This window comes from Periplaneta americana, chromosome 9 (genome assembly GCF_040183065.1).
Source record: "Periplaneta americana isolate PAMFEO1 chromosome 9, P.americana_PAMFEO1_priV1, whole genome shotgun sequence".
Taxonomy (NCBI): domain Eukaryota; kingdom Metazoa; phylum Arthropoda; class Insecta; order Blattodea; family Blattidae; genus Periplaneta; species Periplaneta americana.
Window position 1 is genome coordinate 80,796,150 of NC_091125.1, and position 18,386 is coordinate 80,814,535.

The window sequence follows — 18,386 nt, forward strand, 5'->3', positions numbered from 1 at the left end:
AATTATTAAAGGAAAGGGAAATTTAGTGTTAAACATAGGGTTTTTTCCTTCATTCTGAAATACATTTTGTTTACAAAATTTCATGAATGTATCTAAACAAAATGTGGAAGCTAGGAGAAAATGGGTTTGGAAAACGTTAAGGGAAATGGACAACACACTTACCTTATCGAAGATGAGAAGTTTTGTCCACATTTAAAGCGCCAAGTCTATTGACACAGTGTCACGTTTTAGATCGAAATTCGAACAGTATTAGTGATAATTAAATATTTTTTCACCAAACTATTGGGGAAAGTTAATTCAACAAAAAGAAAGGAAGTTATTTTTTCGGCTTCCGAAGGTATATATTTCCCCTTAAATTCGTAATCAGAATTCATGTTCCTTCTAAATTTGTTTTTCTTTTAGAGGCATGGTAATACATTTGATGCTATACTTCTCCTGGGTCTATCATAACTTTATTATCTCGATAAAAATATTGTAGAGTAAATTTATTAACAAAGGATTTTCCAATCATTAATTTAATTTTAAGTATGTTCGTAATAATTAGAATTGCCTTAAAATATGCAAATGTTTATAAAATTATATATTATATCATAATTTTATACTTTCATCAAGATGAGAGGTTCATTGTCTTATTCCTAAGATTTTATTATTAAAGCCTTTAGTTTTACATTTAGGAGGTACTATTTTTCAACCTGAAACACACTGAATTGCAAAACTCTTTTTCGAAATTTATATTGCACATAATAGTGCATATTTTAAAATTTTATAGAGGAATTTACACACATATTTCAAGCCTTATAATACCATAGACTATGTATTCAGAGCCCGGATTTATTAATCCAGACCGTGATTTTGCTTGGCACTTCATATTCACGCAGACAGTTCACATTATAAATTGTCCGCGTCTTTTTATTTTACAAATCATATTTGGAAATTCCGATACACTTCATAGGATTAATTAGAAGATAAATTTCAGTAACAGTAAAAAATTGATCTATTCTTTGCAAATTAAATTATGCAATTTCGCCTTTGTTGCTGCATCTTCAGATATATATCGGATTTATAAAATAAAACCCACTCACTGCGCATTCATTGCAACTCATTTTCATTGTAAATCTAACTCATTACTCGGTTACTATAACTTACTGAACTGGCTCTGTAGCTCACTTTACTTTCATTACAACACACTGTACACACACACTCTCACTCAGTGTACTTTCATTATTACCCCTAATTTGGGGAAACGGAATAATCCAGATAAAATCCACAACTAAAGCCTTTTCCCCCACAAGTGTCGCTATGGAATTTTGAAATGAAAAATCCTAGGCGAGACCGGAACTCGAAACCGGTCCTCCTGTGTGGAAGGCTGAATATCTGACCACTCAACCACCGCAGAGGTGTGTGTACTCTTTACGTTTGTATGGTTTGTGTGAAATCATCGTTTCCAAATATAACACAATTACTTTATTTTAAACAATAGTATTTTATTGTCTAATTCTGAATTTAAATTGTCTGTGTGACACCGCCATGAAAAAAATTTAATCTCATTAACAACTGGATGTGGAAGTATGGAAAACCACTTTGTTGTCAAATTTTAGAAAGACGAAGGTATATGCGAGAAACAGCGAGAGAATTAGAGCGAAGTGTTATTGTTCATTTTAAATTTGCTCCTATTTTATCAGTACAAGTCGAAAAAGCTTTTTTGTATAATACAAAGCTTTGTCAGCTGAAAATAGACAATTATTTTTATTTTTAAATTTGCATAAGGTATTCATTGTACAGTTCAACTCATCTCTCATAATATAGGCACAATGAAATTTTATGAAAATAAGGTAGTATTTCCTTTTTGAATAAAATTTATATGCCTTGAAATCTCTTAAATTTCACTTTTTTCCTCTTCCGATTGTCATTCTAAGTATAGTTTATACCTCCGAAGTAAACTATAAAGATATTTAAACTTGTTATGATATATTTTTTTATATTATAGAGCATATTTCTGTAATTTTTAGGTCGTAAGTGCATATCTTATACTGTACATTATGGCCATTTTCAGGGCATAAAAAATCCTAGTCCTATAGATCAAAAAGCTTAATCCAATAATGACGGGATAAATGGTACAAGACTTCTTTTAATGTCCCAACTCCATCAGGGATGGAACGTAAAGGCCACCTATCTATTGTACTGGTCCAGTCCTGAAGAACTCTTCGAATGGGTTTCCTTTTCCTTGTCTCTCCTGATCAAGTCGAAAAGTTTGACTTTTATGCAAATAAGATACGATGCAAGACCCCAAAAGTTTCGCACTACGTTTAACATCGTCATAGTTTCAAGTCATGGCTTTATTATGACCATGACATTGATGACGACAGCTGTCCTTAATGCTACATAACCTACTTGTATCTACACCGAAGTGGAAGATGTAAAGTAAAAACAACAGAACAGTTTTTAGGTCTTTATTTTAATATACAAGTAAATGGGTCTGAATTTTATTTCATTCGTCAACTATTGCGTTACAACGGAACAGGAAATCTGCATCTTTATTTGGGGTGCCGGTCTTCGTCAAGGACGACAGTATCGTCATAATCTTCATCCTTTCCATACTCATAATCAGCTTCTTCATCGTAATCCTCTTCTTCATCCTCATCAATTGTTTCTTCGGGGGCAGCTCGTTTACCTAACAATTTCTCCCCCTGGACTGTCATCACCTGGAAAATAAAACCATGATAATACATTTTTAATTGCTAACATAGCTTAATCCGTTAACTAACTGTTTTTCACTCAAACATATACCCAGGTTAAATAAATCATTATTATTATTATTATTATTGTTTCATTTTACAGAAGCTACGAGTAGTAGAGTGTTTATTCACAAGAAATTGCTGAAACGAAAGCACCCACCGTAGTTCAATCATGCTTACATCTGAACAGAAAAAGCCTGGAAAGTTATTAATGTGCCTTGACACTTTTCACTTTGAAAGTGTAATAATAGAGAATGTATCTATGTATTAGAATCTAGCGAAAAAAACTTAGACATAAAAAGAAAGATTGGTACATATTTGTATAGCCGGCACATTTGCAAAGACGTACTGCAAGTGGTGATTTCTGTAAGACTTGTAATAATTTCATGGGTTGTGGAACACATTTTCTCTGCTGACTGGGTTTCATTTACAGTATTATGTTCAGTCGTTTCTTGGCAATTAAGTAGTGTTATCATAGTTCCTATTTAAATTCGAGTAAGATTTTCGGATTTAAAGTATGCCGAAGGCATTCAAATCATAAAATGCCATTATCGTGTCTCCATTTGAAAGGTAAATACAATTAGGTAGCCAGTTCTAGGTATAGGTACGTAAAGAAATGCTTTCAGGAATTTTTGTTCAAATATCTTCGTCCAATACAACATTTCTTCCAAATTTCTATGACCAACACGTTTAAGTCCAGTGGAATAAGTCCATAACATTTTCGTCCAAGAGTAAATTTCGTCCAGAATATTTTTAGTCCACAAAACTTTAGTCCAATATGCATAGTATCCAATCGTGTTTAATTTTGGATATTCAGATACTAGAAGCACATTTTAAACAGATGTCAACAATGTAATACCAAACAATGGAGAACTCAAAAATGGACAGGTGTTGCAAGGGAAATGCATACATTAGTTTTCCTTAAAATTATCATGTATGGATCCAAAAATAATTATTTAAAGAAGGAAAAAAACCACTGCTCATAACAGACGGCTACTGTTATCAACACCACTCTTATAATAAGGATCGAACCAGGATATATTGGCGATGTGAGAATCGGTCAACCTGTAATGAAATTACACAGCAACCCGCAGAATCCCGAAGATGGAAATTAAAGAAGGAAATTACACTTCCTAGGAAATAGCTGCAATAAATGCACAACCTTTGTTCTTTGAAATAACTGAAAATAATCTCATGTTTTATTTCAGTGATTCATTTTTTGTAATAAACACAGCTACGAAAATTTCAAGTAAATAAATTTGGACTAAATCTGGTAAGGGCAAAATATATGTAGGTCGAAATTGCACTTAATACTAAAATGACATGGACGAAAGATTTGTGTACAAAATTTGATGCAGGACAAACATATAACTGGACAAACGTAAAATTGAGACCAAATTACGAATGGACGAAAACGTAATGGACTAACATTATGCTAACCAAAGGAATCTTGTATCTACACACAGATCTTCTGTAAAATTTTACTGAAAATATGTCGACAACGACAAAATTCAACACTTGTAGACTTCAGTGTAGCCTACATGTACATTTCCATTACCTTCCCTATTATTATTTTCCCTGTGACATGTGCCTTCTTTTTTCAAATGGTACTGTTCACATTATTAGGCTATATTAGAGTAGTTCAGAAAAGTTCAATCGTCCAGATTTAGAAGTGTTACAAATCTGCAATTTCTCCACTATTTTAATTCATTTGTCAATATCTGAAGTGTTTCTAGAGTTGAAAGATAACACGTGATAGTTACAGTGCTAGATAACAAATTACTATAGGCTTACATGTACTTTGACTTACTTGGCACAATGCAGTGAGACCCAGGACGATAAGGAATATATTTATAGATTGCTTCATACTTCAAAGGTGGATGGAAACTGTCTGAAACAGTAAGGAGAAATGGCATTGCTACATTCAATCCATGGTTTAGTCTGAGACAAAGAATGCCACTCCCTCAACTAAAACTACAGATAATACGAAAATGTGAAGTCTTAATTGTTCAGTCTTTGACTTATTTTGCTACAATAAATAAGTCAAAGACTGAACAATTAAGACTTCACATTTTCGAATTATCATTATATCACTTATTGGAATACACATAAAAATAAATTCAAAATTCGAATTTAAAACTATAGAGTTTGCCGAAATTAGTTTTACAATTTGAATAGTCGTAAAGCGTGGGATATTGAGTACGATTTCTTACGTAATGCATCAACACGAAGTATAAACAATGAAGTTTTACTACAAGTTAAATGTTTCACCGATCGCTTTATAACTTTCACAATTTGTGAAATGATCTCTGTGAGTGTTTTGATTCCACAAAACAAATTCCGTCATGTAAATGCAAATAAATATCAATTCTAGAAGATGTGAAAATGACTACGAAGAAATGAAATTGTCATGATATCACAAATAACATTGACAATGCTTTTATTAAGCTTCACTGTTGCATTTTCGAGCATAGAAATCGGAATAGAGCCATACATTTATTTTCACACTGGCCCATCGTGCTCCATATATGCAATTATTCTTCTAGTACGACTGTTGCTCGACTGGCATTCGTGTGTACGATGATAGTATGTGGCTCATATTCCCTTATCCCCGACAGAGCTAGTTCTCATCCCTATTTCACCATTTTTCGAATCTTTATCTTGGCTCCGACTCAATGACCACAGAACTTTACATTGTCTTTCTCTTCTATTTCAAATTCTGCTCACCTCAACCCCAAGTTACTTGTCATCTCGTTTTGTGTATTTATGCTCCAACCATAACCTAAATACTCGATCTCAGATCACCGGTACATTGAGTATACTTCATAACACTTCCCGCTACTCTTCATCGCTCACCGTTTCAATTTCTCGTCATTGGAACTTCCTACCTCACAGTGTAAGGGGCTATCATACATTAACTGCTTTCAAAACTCGGTTGTCAAATAGAATGCTTAGACTGGGATCTTTCTCAAAATGTAATTTTCCTAATATATGATTTTATTTTTAATATAATACATTTCTCTATTATTTTAAAAAATTACTTTGATTCAAATTGATGTAATAGTTTGACTCCTAGAATTACATAAAAATAAACTTATATTAATTTTGCTCTTATTATTATTATTATTATTATTATTATTATTATTATTATTATTATTATTATTATTATTATTATCATCATTATCATTATTATTATTATTATTATTATTATTATTATTATTATTATTATTATTATTATTTGGTAATTGGGGAATTAAGAGAAAGACTATCAGTAGCCAAGCGAGTGGAGCAACAAGCTAATATTAGTAGATTCAATATTCTGAAATTAAAGGACGAGGAAACTAAGCAACGTTATCAGGTTGAAATTTCAAATAGGTTTGCTGCATTAGTAACTTCCGACGAAGCTGAGAAAGAGTTAGATGTTAATAGCGTGTGGGAAAATATCAGAGATAGTATCAAAATTGCAGCTGCGCAGAGCATAGGTTATCATGAAACTAAGAAAAAGAAACCATGGTTTGATGAAGATTGTTCCATTGCTGTAGATAGAAGGAAACAGGCAAAATTGAAATTCTTACAGGATCCAATTGAGGAGAATAGAGATAATTATTTCAATGAAAGACGGGAAGCAACTCGTACACTTAGGAATAAAAAGAGAGGTTACATGAAGGAAAAACTGAATGAGGTGGAAACAAATAGTAAGAATAAAAACATTCGAGATTTATATAAGGGTATAAAGGAATTTAAGAACGGATACTTATCAGCCAAGGGTAAACGTGATCAAGGATGAGAATGGTGACTTGCTTGCAGACTCTCATTCAATCCTTAACAGATGGAAAATCTATTTTGGACAGCTACTAAATATACATAGGCCAAGTAGTAATGATCGGGACGAAATTGAAATACAAACTGCTGAGCCATTTATACCCGAACCCACACTTTCTGAAGTCGAAATTGCGATAGAAAATCTGAAAAAGTACAAGTCTCCAGGTATTGATCAAAATCCAGCAGAATTAATACAAGAGGGTGGAAACGTATTATCTAGCGAAATTTATAAACTTGTACTTGCAATTTGGGAAATGGAAATTGTACCAGAACAATGGAAGGAGTCCATAATCGTACCTATTTTTAAGAAGGGGAACAAGACTAACTGTAGTAACTTTCGAGGAATATCACTTTTGTTGACGTCGTACAAAATTTTGTCGAATATCCTTTTGAGAAGATTAACTCCATATGTAGATGAAATCATTGGGGATCATCAGTGTGGTTTCAGGCGTAATAGATCAACTATTGATTAGATTTTTTGTATTCGACAGATATGGAGAAAAAATGGGAGTATAAGGGTACAGTACATCAGTTATTCATAGATTTCAAAAAAGCGTATGACTCGGTTAAGAGAGAAGTTTTATATAATATTCTTATTGAATTTGGTATTCCCAAGAAACTAGTTCGATTAATTAAAATGTGTCTTAGTGAAACTTACAGCTGAGTCCGTATAGGCCATTTTCTATCTGATGCTTTTCCAATTCACTGCGGGCTAAAGCAGGGAGATGCACTATCACCTTTACTTTTTAATTTCGCTCTAGAATATGCCATTAGGAAAATTCAGGATAACACAGAGGGTTTGGAATTGAACGGGTTACATTAGATTCTTGTCTATGCGGATGACGTGAATATGTTAGGAGAAAATACACAAACGATTAGGGAAAACGGGGAAATTCTACTTGAAGCAAGTAAAGCGATCGGTTTGGAAGTAAATCCCGAAGAGACTAAATATATGATTATGTCTCGTGACCAGAATATTGTACGAAATGGAACTATAAAAGTTGGAGCTTTATCCTTCGAAGAGGTGGAAAAATTCAAATATCTTGCAGCAACAGTAACAAATATAAATGACACTCGGGAGGAAATTAAACGCAGAATAAATATGGGAAATGCCTGTTATTATTCGGTTGAGAAGCTTTTGTCCTCTAGTGTGCTGTCAAAAAATCTGAAAGTTAGAATTTATAAAACAGTTATATTACCGGTTGTTCTGTATGGCTGTGAAACTTGGATTCTCACTTTGAGAGAGGAACAGAGATTAAGGGTTTTTGAGAATAAGGTTCTTTGGAAAATATTTGGGGCTAAGAGGGATGAAGTTACAGGAGAATGGAGAAAGTTACACAACGCAGAGCTGCACGCATTGTATCCTTCACCTGACATAATTAGGAACATTAAATCCAGACGTTTGAGATGGACAGGGCATGTAGCACGTATGGGCGAATCAAGAAATGCATATAGAGTGTTAGTTGGGAGGCCAGAGGGGAAAAGACCTTTGGGGAGGCCGAGACGTGGATGGGAAGATAATATTAAAATGGATTTGAGGGAGTTGGGATATGATGGTAGGGACTGGATTAATCTTGCTCAGGATAGGGACCGATGGCGGGCTTATGTGAAGGCGGCAATGAACCTCCGGGTTCCTTAAAAGCCAGTAAGTAAGTAAGTATTATTACTTTAATTGTATTATGTTCCTATATTGCTGTTGTTTTGGTAATTGCTATTGTTCTTATACTGATTAAGTGGAAGAGAAGGCCTTATGGCCTTAACTCTGGCAGTAGAAATAAATAAATAAATAAGTAAATAAATAAATAAGTAAATAAATAAGTATATAAATAAATAAGTAACTAAATAAGTAAGTAAATAAATAAGTAAGTAAATAAGTAAGTAATTAAATAAATAAGTAAATAAATAAGTAAATAAGTAAATAAATAATTAAGTAAATAAGTGAATAAGTAAATAAATAAATAAATAACTAAATAAATAAATAAGTAAAATAAGTAAGTAAATAAATAAATACATGAATATGTAAATAAATAAATACGTAAATAAATAAATAAGTAAATAAATAAATAAACCCCAGAGACAGTAGCCCAAGCCATAAAATCTTATATCAGTATTGCAGAACTGTTCTACCGTCAAGATTTAAATAGCCTACTGCCTATTTTTAACTATTTCAGATTATATGTTTAAGAGTACAGTTGTAGTTGTTATTTAGCCAACTGTCCGAAGACAGGTCTGAACCTCACAAGTGATACCAATGAGGCAAGTAAGCCAGGAGATAATGGGGTAGAGTGACCAGTTCTTTTCCCTCTCCATTGCATACGTCTCCGACTATACATATTTCACTAATCAGACTTAAGATAACAAGAACGATTTATTTATTTATTTCCATTAAAAACATATATTAAGAAACTATTGTAGTCTATACATAAAACAGAAATACAAATTAAGGAATTTACACCCGTGTGAGCAAACGCTCGTGATCTGGAGTAAACTGACCTGTAGATAGGCAGAAAGAAGAAGACAAAATAAACAAATTAATATAAGCATTAAAAATAGCACAGATTACAAAACAAGAGTCTATATGATAAAGAAGAATCAAAATTGAAAATGTTTATAACCAATATTGACAGGTATAATAATATAGGACTAATATTCTAACCAAATGTTAAGTTCCCTTAATAATTTCTTTAACTTTCAGTTTAAATTTAATCATACTTATGTTAGCTAAAACAGGGTACTGAGAAATTAATTTGTTGCGAAGTTTTAAGCCATGGTTGAAGCCGTGTTTCATACCAGCAGCCGTTGAACTTTTGGATTCTGTGAAATGAAATAATATGTTTATTCTCGTGTTATAATTATGCCAATATGTGTTGAAATTAATTAAGATTTACACATTGCCTATTTTTAACTATTTCAGATGATATGTCTAAGAATACAGTTGTTGTTGTTGTTGTTGTTGTTGTTGTTATATGTGTACAAACAATTGTACTACCTCTGACACATATCGTCAATATATGATAAATAAATAATAGATGCTGTATAACCTTTAAATGCAAGAATTTTATTTACACTTTTATTAAATTCACTACTTTATAACAGCAATCCCTTACGTCTCCTTACCCACTAATAGACCTATAGTTGAAATAATTTGCATTTCATTTATATTACAGGTAAATATGTTTGAATTCTCCGTGTAAAAATAATTTAAAGCGAGCCCAGCTGTAGCTCAGTTAGCTGACGGATTTTCAACAAATAGGACTGCAGAGCGATTCCGGACATAATATATGAAATTTGTGTCTGTATAAAAAAGGTTTTCGAATAGCATTACGGTTTCCACTGTCATTCGCGATTTAAAATTACTCCATTATAGCTGTAGCCTATATTAATACATCCGCCTGCCATAGAAGATGGCCATGTAGGTCCGAGAGACAATTTCATAAAAATACATACATATGGAATGGAGGAAAATTTATGTATATAATTTGAAAAGAAGGTTTAATAAAAAATTATGAATCTTAAAGTGGTTGTGTATGTAACTATCTCTTCAGTCGCTAAAACGAATTTATTAAGTATAAATTATATTATGTAACTTCCTTCTGTACTTTCCTTCACTTACCTTAGCTTTGCACTTTAAGACACTGAATGCTTGTTGTTACAAACACAACTGAAGTTAATAACTATTAAATACTTTTATTATGTATGATGTTGTTGAACACTGATAATTGATAATTAAAATTTGCGTGCAGTTTCAAGTTAGTGCCATTACTTGGAATTTACGATGATCATAATGTTCTTACTTACGCTGAGTTATTACTGATTACCGTAATATTTTATTCGAATAAAATTGTTTTGACGAAGGTTTATCAATTTTGTGTAGAGTTTATGGCTTTGAAAATTTTCATTAGTTTACACATTCTTCTTCTGCTAAATCAAGGATTGGACCCAATACCTGCTCCGAAACTAAACTCTGTATTTATCAGTCCATCTCATCTTCGGACGTCCTAGGTCGCGATTCCGTTTGGCCTATATAGTAGGGCATTACTTGGGTACTGTCCAAATTTCACGAGAGGATCCCTGCGAGGGGAGTATGGTCTTTGAGGGGTAAGAGGAGAGAGTAAGCCAGTAACTCAGCGTTCTTGAAGGAGTAGGTGGATGGGAGTGATGTCATTGGCCGGCTGGGACAAACAAGGCTCAATGGCCGACCGGTTCAGTGTCTGGGTTAGGTTATAAGAGTGGGGAAAAACTCACATTCCTTGCTCGGGTCTTCTCGTGAAATACGGACTTGTATTTACTGGTGGGCATCTGCTGTACATATTGTCACCATTTCTCTTGATATATTCGTATTTCAGTTACTATGTTCTCTTCCTCCGTCTTCCAATCTCTTCTCTCCTGATTCTGTGTCTCAGTGTTACTCTAAGAGTTGATATCAAAAAGCACATTTGTGCTGCTTCTAATCTTTTTTTATCTTCTGATCTCATAATCCATTTTCGCTCCAATATTTTAACGCTAATTTTAATATAAAGGAACAGAATTTTAACTGTAGGCCTACTTACTTCTTTTCTCATCGATTTTCCAAAAAAATATTTTTATCGACCATTTAGTCCGTTATATTTCTGGCTGTTTTCTTCTAAATCTCGGTTTATATTGTAGTCAGATATGCTACATCCTAGATATTTAAATTATGGAACTTATTGCACCAGTTTATAACCAATAACAATGTTTGTTCTAATTCTATTCCTTTCCAAGTAGAACATTATTTTAGTCTTTTCGATAGTGATTTTCATGTTATACAGGGTTGTTTCCGATATCTGATAACGAATTTGAATGACGTCATGTACATCAGGAGTCACACGAACTGTGGCGCGAGGTGACAGACCAGTAGTGAGTGATCTCATAGTCAGAGTGCACGGCGACTCAAGCAGAAATTCCCAAGAAAATCGAGCCTTTTTGGGAAGAGTACATTACGACCCTTTCCGATACCAAGTACAGTTAAGTGAAAATAAAAGAAGCTTGCAATAAACGAGGTTTCGTTATTTCCAAGAAAGGTATCTTCTGTGTACTTAATAAGGTTGGTAAAGCTCGACTGGAATTAATTTGTATCATCTCTTCGGGTGCGGCGACTTGTGACGGGGGGGGGGGTGGATTTGCTTGCTTTTTCCAATCTGGAATTATCCCATCCGACCTTCGCCAGTCTTATTAGGTACACACAAGATGCCTTTCTTGGAAATAACGAAACCATGATTTTCACGTAACTGTACTTGGCATCGGAAAGGGTTGCTATGTACCCCTCCCAAAAAGGCTCGATTTACTTGGGCATTGCTACTGTGATACACCGTGCACTCTGTTTATGAAATCACTCACTACTGGTCTGTCACCTCTCGCCGCAATTCAGCTGTCGGTGTGATTTCTGACGCACATGACGTCATTCAAATTCGTTATCAGAGATCGGAAACAACCCTGTATTTCCTAATACTATTATTATTAGTTTGTACATGTTTCTTTGAAAATCATCTTCCGACGCTGCCGTCAATACTTGATCCTCTGCGAACAAGATTGAGTTTACAGAACAAATTTAATTCCTTTGACATTTTCTTGTTTCCATATTTGTAACATTTTATTAATGTAAATTTCAAATACAATTTGAGACGATCCACAACTTTGACGTAGCTCGCAATTTACAATGAGACTCTTATTTTTAGTGTTATCTGTGTCATTTAACTTGATTTTTGTTTCTTTGGATTAATGGCATTTATTACATTCCTTGGTATGTTTAATTCTGTAAAATTTCCCACAATACCTCTGTTCACCCTGTATTGCTTAGTCTACATATTTCGTATATTTTTACAGTCTATATAAGGCATAAAAATAATATTAATTTACACCCATTTTGTACACACAGTTTGTACAGAAGATGGATAAGGGTAATTGTTACATCTAGAAAACACAGAGATGACATGCCAAAACCTCTTTGTCTATAAGATGTGTATAGGGTCTATAACAGTTTAAACAGTTTAGGATATAAAGACTTCATGTTATGCGCACACTTATTTCCCAAAGTTCACAGATAGCCTAGTAGAAATGAAGTACCGGTAACGGAATTTAAAAAATAGCACACGAACTGCAGTAATTGACTTATATTCTTAACAAAAAAGTAAAAAATTAGAACACATAACTTAAAAGCAATCTATGCGATAAACTTAAAAAGATATTTACATATGTACATATTTCAGATGATCCTTCATATGAAGGGTTCAGAGCCACAGAGGTCCAAGCGCCATTTATTAAAAACGGACTAAACAAGAGTTAAAATTAAGTGATTACCATAATTTAACGAAACATATAGCAGGCAATATAAAGTATGAACATTAAAACTAAATGATATGTCAGTCTTTATTAAATTATGGTATTTACTTAACTTTAACCCTTGCTTTCACCGTTTTTAATAAATTGCGCTTGGCCCGTTATGGATCTGAATCCTTCATATATCCATCAATTAAAACAATGACGCTTTTGACATTGCAAGGAGCGGTCATGTTAACTTTGGCTACCATGTAATAACGTTGTATTGTAGGAAAAATGGCGGTAAGTCCGATAACTTTTTGCCATGCTCTATATATATACAAGAGCATTAATAAAACGATAAAAATCTAAATAGTGGATCTTCATTCCTTGGATACAATAATCAGAAAAAAATTAGGCAATAAAGGAAAATTAAGCTGGATATCCAGAAACGCTACGATATACTGTATGGTCCTAAATCAAAATGAGCTAGGAACAGATATCGTTGATATGTTGAATGTTAATTAAAATGTGGAATAATTTTCGTGCATTAATGACACTGCAGAATCAACGAAAATATAAAATGAAGTTTATTTACTTATTTTGGGAACCAGTATGTGCTTGTTGAAGTCACTATTTTGTAAGTAATTTTTTCTGTAGAAGGAAATTTGTTTAAAAGCTTTCATTAAATTAAACACAGTATTGAACTACCGTACATAATTAATTACCTATGGCTTTTAAAACTGTGCATATAGCACAGATGGCCGTACAAGCTCATGCGAAGGACCTTTGTATTTATTATGTATAAATAAATGCACTTATTCATTATGGCTTGTAATGAATCAGCAGGTTCATTGCGCCCTCACATAAGCCCGCCATTGGTCTCTATCCTGAGCAAGATTAATCCAGTCCCTACCATCCATTTTGATATTATCCTCCCATCTATGACTCGACTTCCCCAACGATCTTTTTTCCTCCGAGCTCCCAACTAACACTCTATATGCATTTCTTGATTCGGCTGTACGTGCTACATGCCCTGCCCATCTTAAATGTCTGGATTTAATTTTCTTAACAGTGTGTGGTGAAGAATACAATGCGTTTAGTTCTGCATTGTGTAACTTCCTCATTATCCTGTAACTTCATCCTTCTTAGCCCCAAATATTTTCCTAAGAAACTTATTCTCAAAAATCCTCAATCTCTGTTCCTCTCTCAAAGTGAGAGTCCAAGTTTCACAGCCATACAGAACAACCGGTAATATAACTGTTTTATAAATTCTAACTTTCAGTTTTTTTGGCAGCAGACTGGATGACAAAACTTCTCAACCGAATAGTAACATGAATTTGCCATATTTCTTCTGCGTTTAATTTCCTCCCGACTATTTATATTTGTTACTGTTGCTGCAAGATATTTGAATTTTCCCACCTCTTCTTAGGATAAATTTCCAATTGTTATGTTTCCATTTCGTACAATGTTCTGGTCACGAGACATAATCAAATACTTTGTCTTTTCGGGATTTATTTCCAAACCTATCTCTTTATTTACTTCAGGTTAAATTTCCGTGTTTTCCCTAATCATTAGTGGATTTTCTCCTAACATTTTCACGTCATACTCATAAACAAGCAGCTGATGTAACTCGTTCAATTCCTAATCTTCTCTGTTATCCTGAACTTTCCTAACGGCATATTTTAGAGCGAAGTCAAAAAGTAAATGTGGTAATGCATCTCCTTGCTTTAGCCCGCAGTGAATTGGAAAAGCATCAGACAGAAACTGGTCCATACGGACTATGCTGTACGTTTGACTGAGACACGTTTTAATTAATCGAACTAGTTTCTTGGGAATACCAAATTCAATAAAAATGTCATATAAAATTTCTCTCTTAACCGAGTCATATGCCATTTTGAAATCTATGAATAACTGATGTTCTGTAACCTTAAGTCTACTCTCCCATTTTTTCTCCAATATCAGTTGTCGAATAGAAAAATAATCTAATTAGTAGTCGATCTATAACGCTCTAAAACCACACTGATGATCCAAAATAATTTAATCTGATATTCCTCGAAAGTTATTACAGTCTGTCTTGCTCCCTTCTTAAAAATAGGCACAATTGTGGACACTTCATTCTTCTGGTACAATTTCCTTTTCCCAAATAGCAAGCAGAAGCTTACAAATTTCGCTAGATAATGCGCTTCCACTCTCTTCTATTAATTATGCTTCAATTTGATCGTTACCTGGAGACTTGTACTTTTTCAGCTTTTCTGTCACAATTTCGACTTCAGAAAGTGTCAGTTCGGGTATAAATGGTTCAGCAGTTTGTATTTGAGTTTCGTCCCGATCATTTGTATTTGGCCTATGTACTAGTACTTTATTAGTTTCCCGAAATAGTGATTTTCTTAAAGATTTTCTTTTCCATTCAGTAACTAAAATTAACGTTTAATTAAAGAATATGAAAGGAACTGATAAGAATAAACATCGTACTGTTAGGAATCCCACCGGATTGTTAATTGTTCAGTGCATTCCGTTTTTCCCAATAGAAGTAAGTCGCTAACAGAAACAAATTATAAAAATGCCTTTATGAGAAGCTGAAGTAAAGTATCATTTACAGACTGTTACTAAATCATAACTTGATTGGAAAATTTGACGATGTTTTTATGTAAGAGTTCTTAAAATAAGCAAGATTTTGAATTATTACCCTATTCTATCCTTGGAGAGATTATGATACATTTTACATTAAATTGATGAGACCTGATGAGAGAACTCGACATCTCGTGCCAGAATTAAATTGGTCCCTTGGCAGTTTTGTTTGTACCACACAATAATTAGACTCTTACATTACATTTCCTTAATATACAGGGTGGACGTGAAATAATCCTGCAAATTGAAAGGGACGTTAGGGTATACTTAAAAGATTAGAAAACCTATATTACATTTCGTGATTAAATACAAGTTTAATTAGAAAATTTAGTTGAAATTTTCAGTAGTCTGGCAACATCGCCGCTAACATAGTCTTCTTTCTTCTCCCAGTGCAGATTTGAACTCAGGTCTGTCTCTGTAGCGAGCTTTCCTCTCTGGCTACGACGTTGCAATCGGCTCGCATCGTCCAGTGGCTTGGAATTAGTGGTTTTTAAATTAAATTTACACGAAAACTGCTCAAGCTATTGAAATACGTCTGAGGGATAATGATTCTTCATTGGATTTTCTACCGATATGGACAAAAATCACGATCCTGCTCGCTATATTTACCAAATAGGAGGATGTTGAACATTTAGTTTGAGAAAGAAAACTTTTTTTCTGAGAAAATTATGAAGTTTTTACCAATATGGTATTATACTTTTTTGTTATATACAACATGAACTATTCGCTCTGAAAATCTGCAGTTATCTTACTTCTATTCTGTATGTTGTGTAAACAATGGCGTCGTTGTCCATAAAACATGGACTGCCGACCGCGTCTCATTACATCTGCATCAAGCCATCTCAAATTGATATACAAAGGGTTTATGTGCACAAGACATCGTCTGTAGAAAGAAAAATAGAATGGCCATATTAACTAGAAATGAATATTCGGCGCCGGTCTATCTCGCCGTTGACATGCAGGTGTTCAAATTCATGAACCACACCCATGTCTCCTATTGAAATAAGTATAATGCCATAGAGGTAATGGCACGAATAGAGAAAACAGTACAAGCATCTAATGAACCTTAAGCTTCCATAGTTAATAGTCATATCAGTACAATTTGAAATGAAACATATTGTCCAAATTTGACGAGAGGATCTCTGCGAGGGGAGTATGGTCCTTGCAGGGTAAGAGGAGAGAGTAAACCAGTAACTCATCGTTCTTGAAGGAGCAGGTGGATGGAGTGGTGTCATTGGTCGGATGGTACAAACAAGGCTCAGTAAATGGCCGGCCTGTACCATGTCGGAGATAGTTATTAGAGTGGGGGAAAAACTCGCATTCCTTGTTCGGTTCTTCTCGTGAAATGCGGTCAGTACTATAAAGCTCTCCAAAACACAGTGCGTCAAAAGGAATAGTTTATCCAGCGCAGAAGAACCCATAATTTTTCACAAAATTCGGGAACATTTGAAGTTGTGGAAATAATACCAGACAGATATACACTGGAAAAGGAGGGAGTCAGTGGTTTCTAAAATTTGATGCCGATTCTGAACTGGTGATTTTCACTGGCATCTCCGAAGACTTTCCTTTTGTGCATATTTGGGTTTGTGATGAGATCATTCGCTCTGCTTCTGTAATAGTGTCAATTATAGGCTTACACTATGCACGACAATACACGAGGCGAGGACAAAGTACAGCACAGGTATCAATTGCAATTTGGGGCAACATGAAACAAGGCTAATTATAATCTGGGACCAAATGAAATTTGATCTAAACTAGATCGGGACAAACATATTGGTACAAAGGACTTTGGGACTAATTGACTGGGACCAATTGTCGTATCTTGTTTATTCTTTAAAAATGACATACATGAGATTACAAAGTAGGCCTTACATAGTCTGTCATTTATTTCTTGAAAAGAACTTCCATACAGTAGCGGTAGCACTTTTTACAAAATATTAAATAACTTGATCACCACTTAATGTATTTTCTTCAAATTTTTCCACATGTTATTCTACATGATTTTAGCTTCAATTTGGTATATGTATGATTTGTCTAATAACCATGTACATGTTTGAAAGTTTCAATTTTTCAAGGGAAAAAAGTCTTAAAAATTATGATTTCAACTAAACTGAGAAAATAACAGACATTTAATATTTTTTTCCCCTAAACTTCAGGTCATAATCTAAAGATTGGTCCTCAGTGAGCATCACAGCTGATTTCATACTAAATTTATAGATTTTTAAATTTGCATTTTAAAGATTTTTTTCTTTATCAATGTATTTTTACTACAAAATTGCTCATCTTTTATTAAAATTTAACCATTGTATTCCAATCTCTAGAGATTATTACAAAGGACAAGTGTACAAAATTTGATTGAAATCAAACAAACTGTTCTTGAGGTATCAGGTTTTTTGTATCGAAAAATTTAATTATCGGGAAAATGAATCTAAAGTTGGGACATGCTTTTACTGCACTTACACCCTGCACTAAAAAGCACCTGCTGCATATGTTACACCCTCCCTGTCAACATGCTGAGTGTTTTGTATTCTTAGTCTTCATCTGGCCTCCAAAGTCGATTCTCATGCCGTTTTCTCTTCTGATTTAATTCGTAAGGTGTCGCGAGAACTTAGACATCTTTTTGTGAAATATCATATTTTCACATCTAATTCATTGAGTACTGCAATCTTACTATTGTTTACATCGTTTAAGGTGGACACTGCTTCACATACAGTGATTTTTACTACTTTCGTGCCACAATAACTACTTTATAAAAATTGAGGTACTGTCAGGTTGCGCCACGCTCCCCTCTCTTGCCTAGTAAATGCGTAACTATAGAAAAAATTAATATTGACGCTAATAATTGGAATTTAATCTGAAAATTTGGAAATACATAGAGAAAAGTACACTCTATCGATTGAGAAAATACATGTATATATATAT

At 33.8% G+C, this 18,386-nt stretch overlaps 1 long non-coding RNA gene across 1 annotated transcript; it reads right to left on the reverse strand.

Annotated features, from left to right (window-relative positions):
- Nucleotides 1-2,436: 2,436 nt before the first annotated feature.
- Nucleotides 2,437-10,210, reverse strand: LOC138705673 (uncharacterized). Its single transcript, XR_011333727.1, has 3 exons — nt 10,171-10,210; nt 4,546-4,626; nt 2,437-2,702 (listed from the first exon to the last, which is right to left on the reverse strand). It is a non-coding gene; the product is annotated as an uncharacterized lncRNA (long non-coding RNA).
- Nucleotides 10,211-18,386: the final 8,176 nt, after the last annotated feature.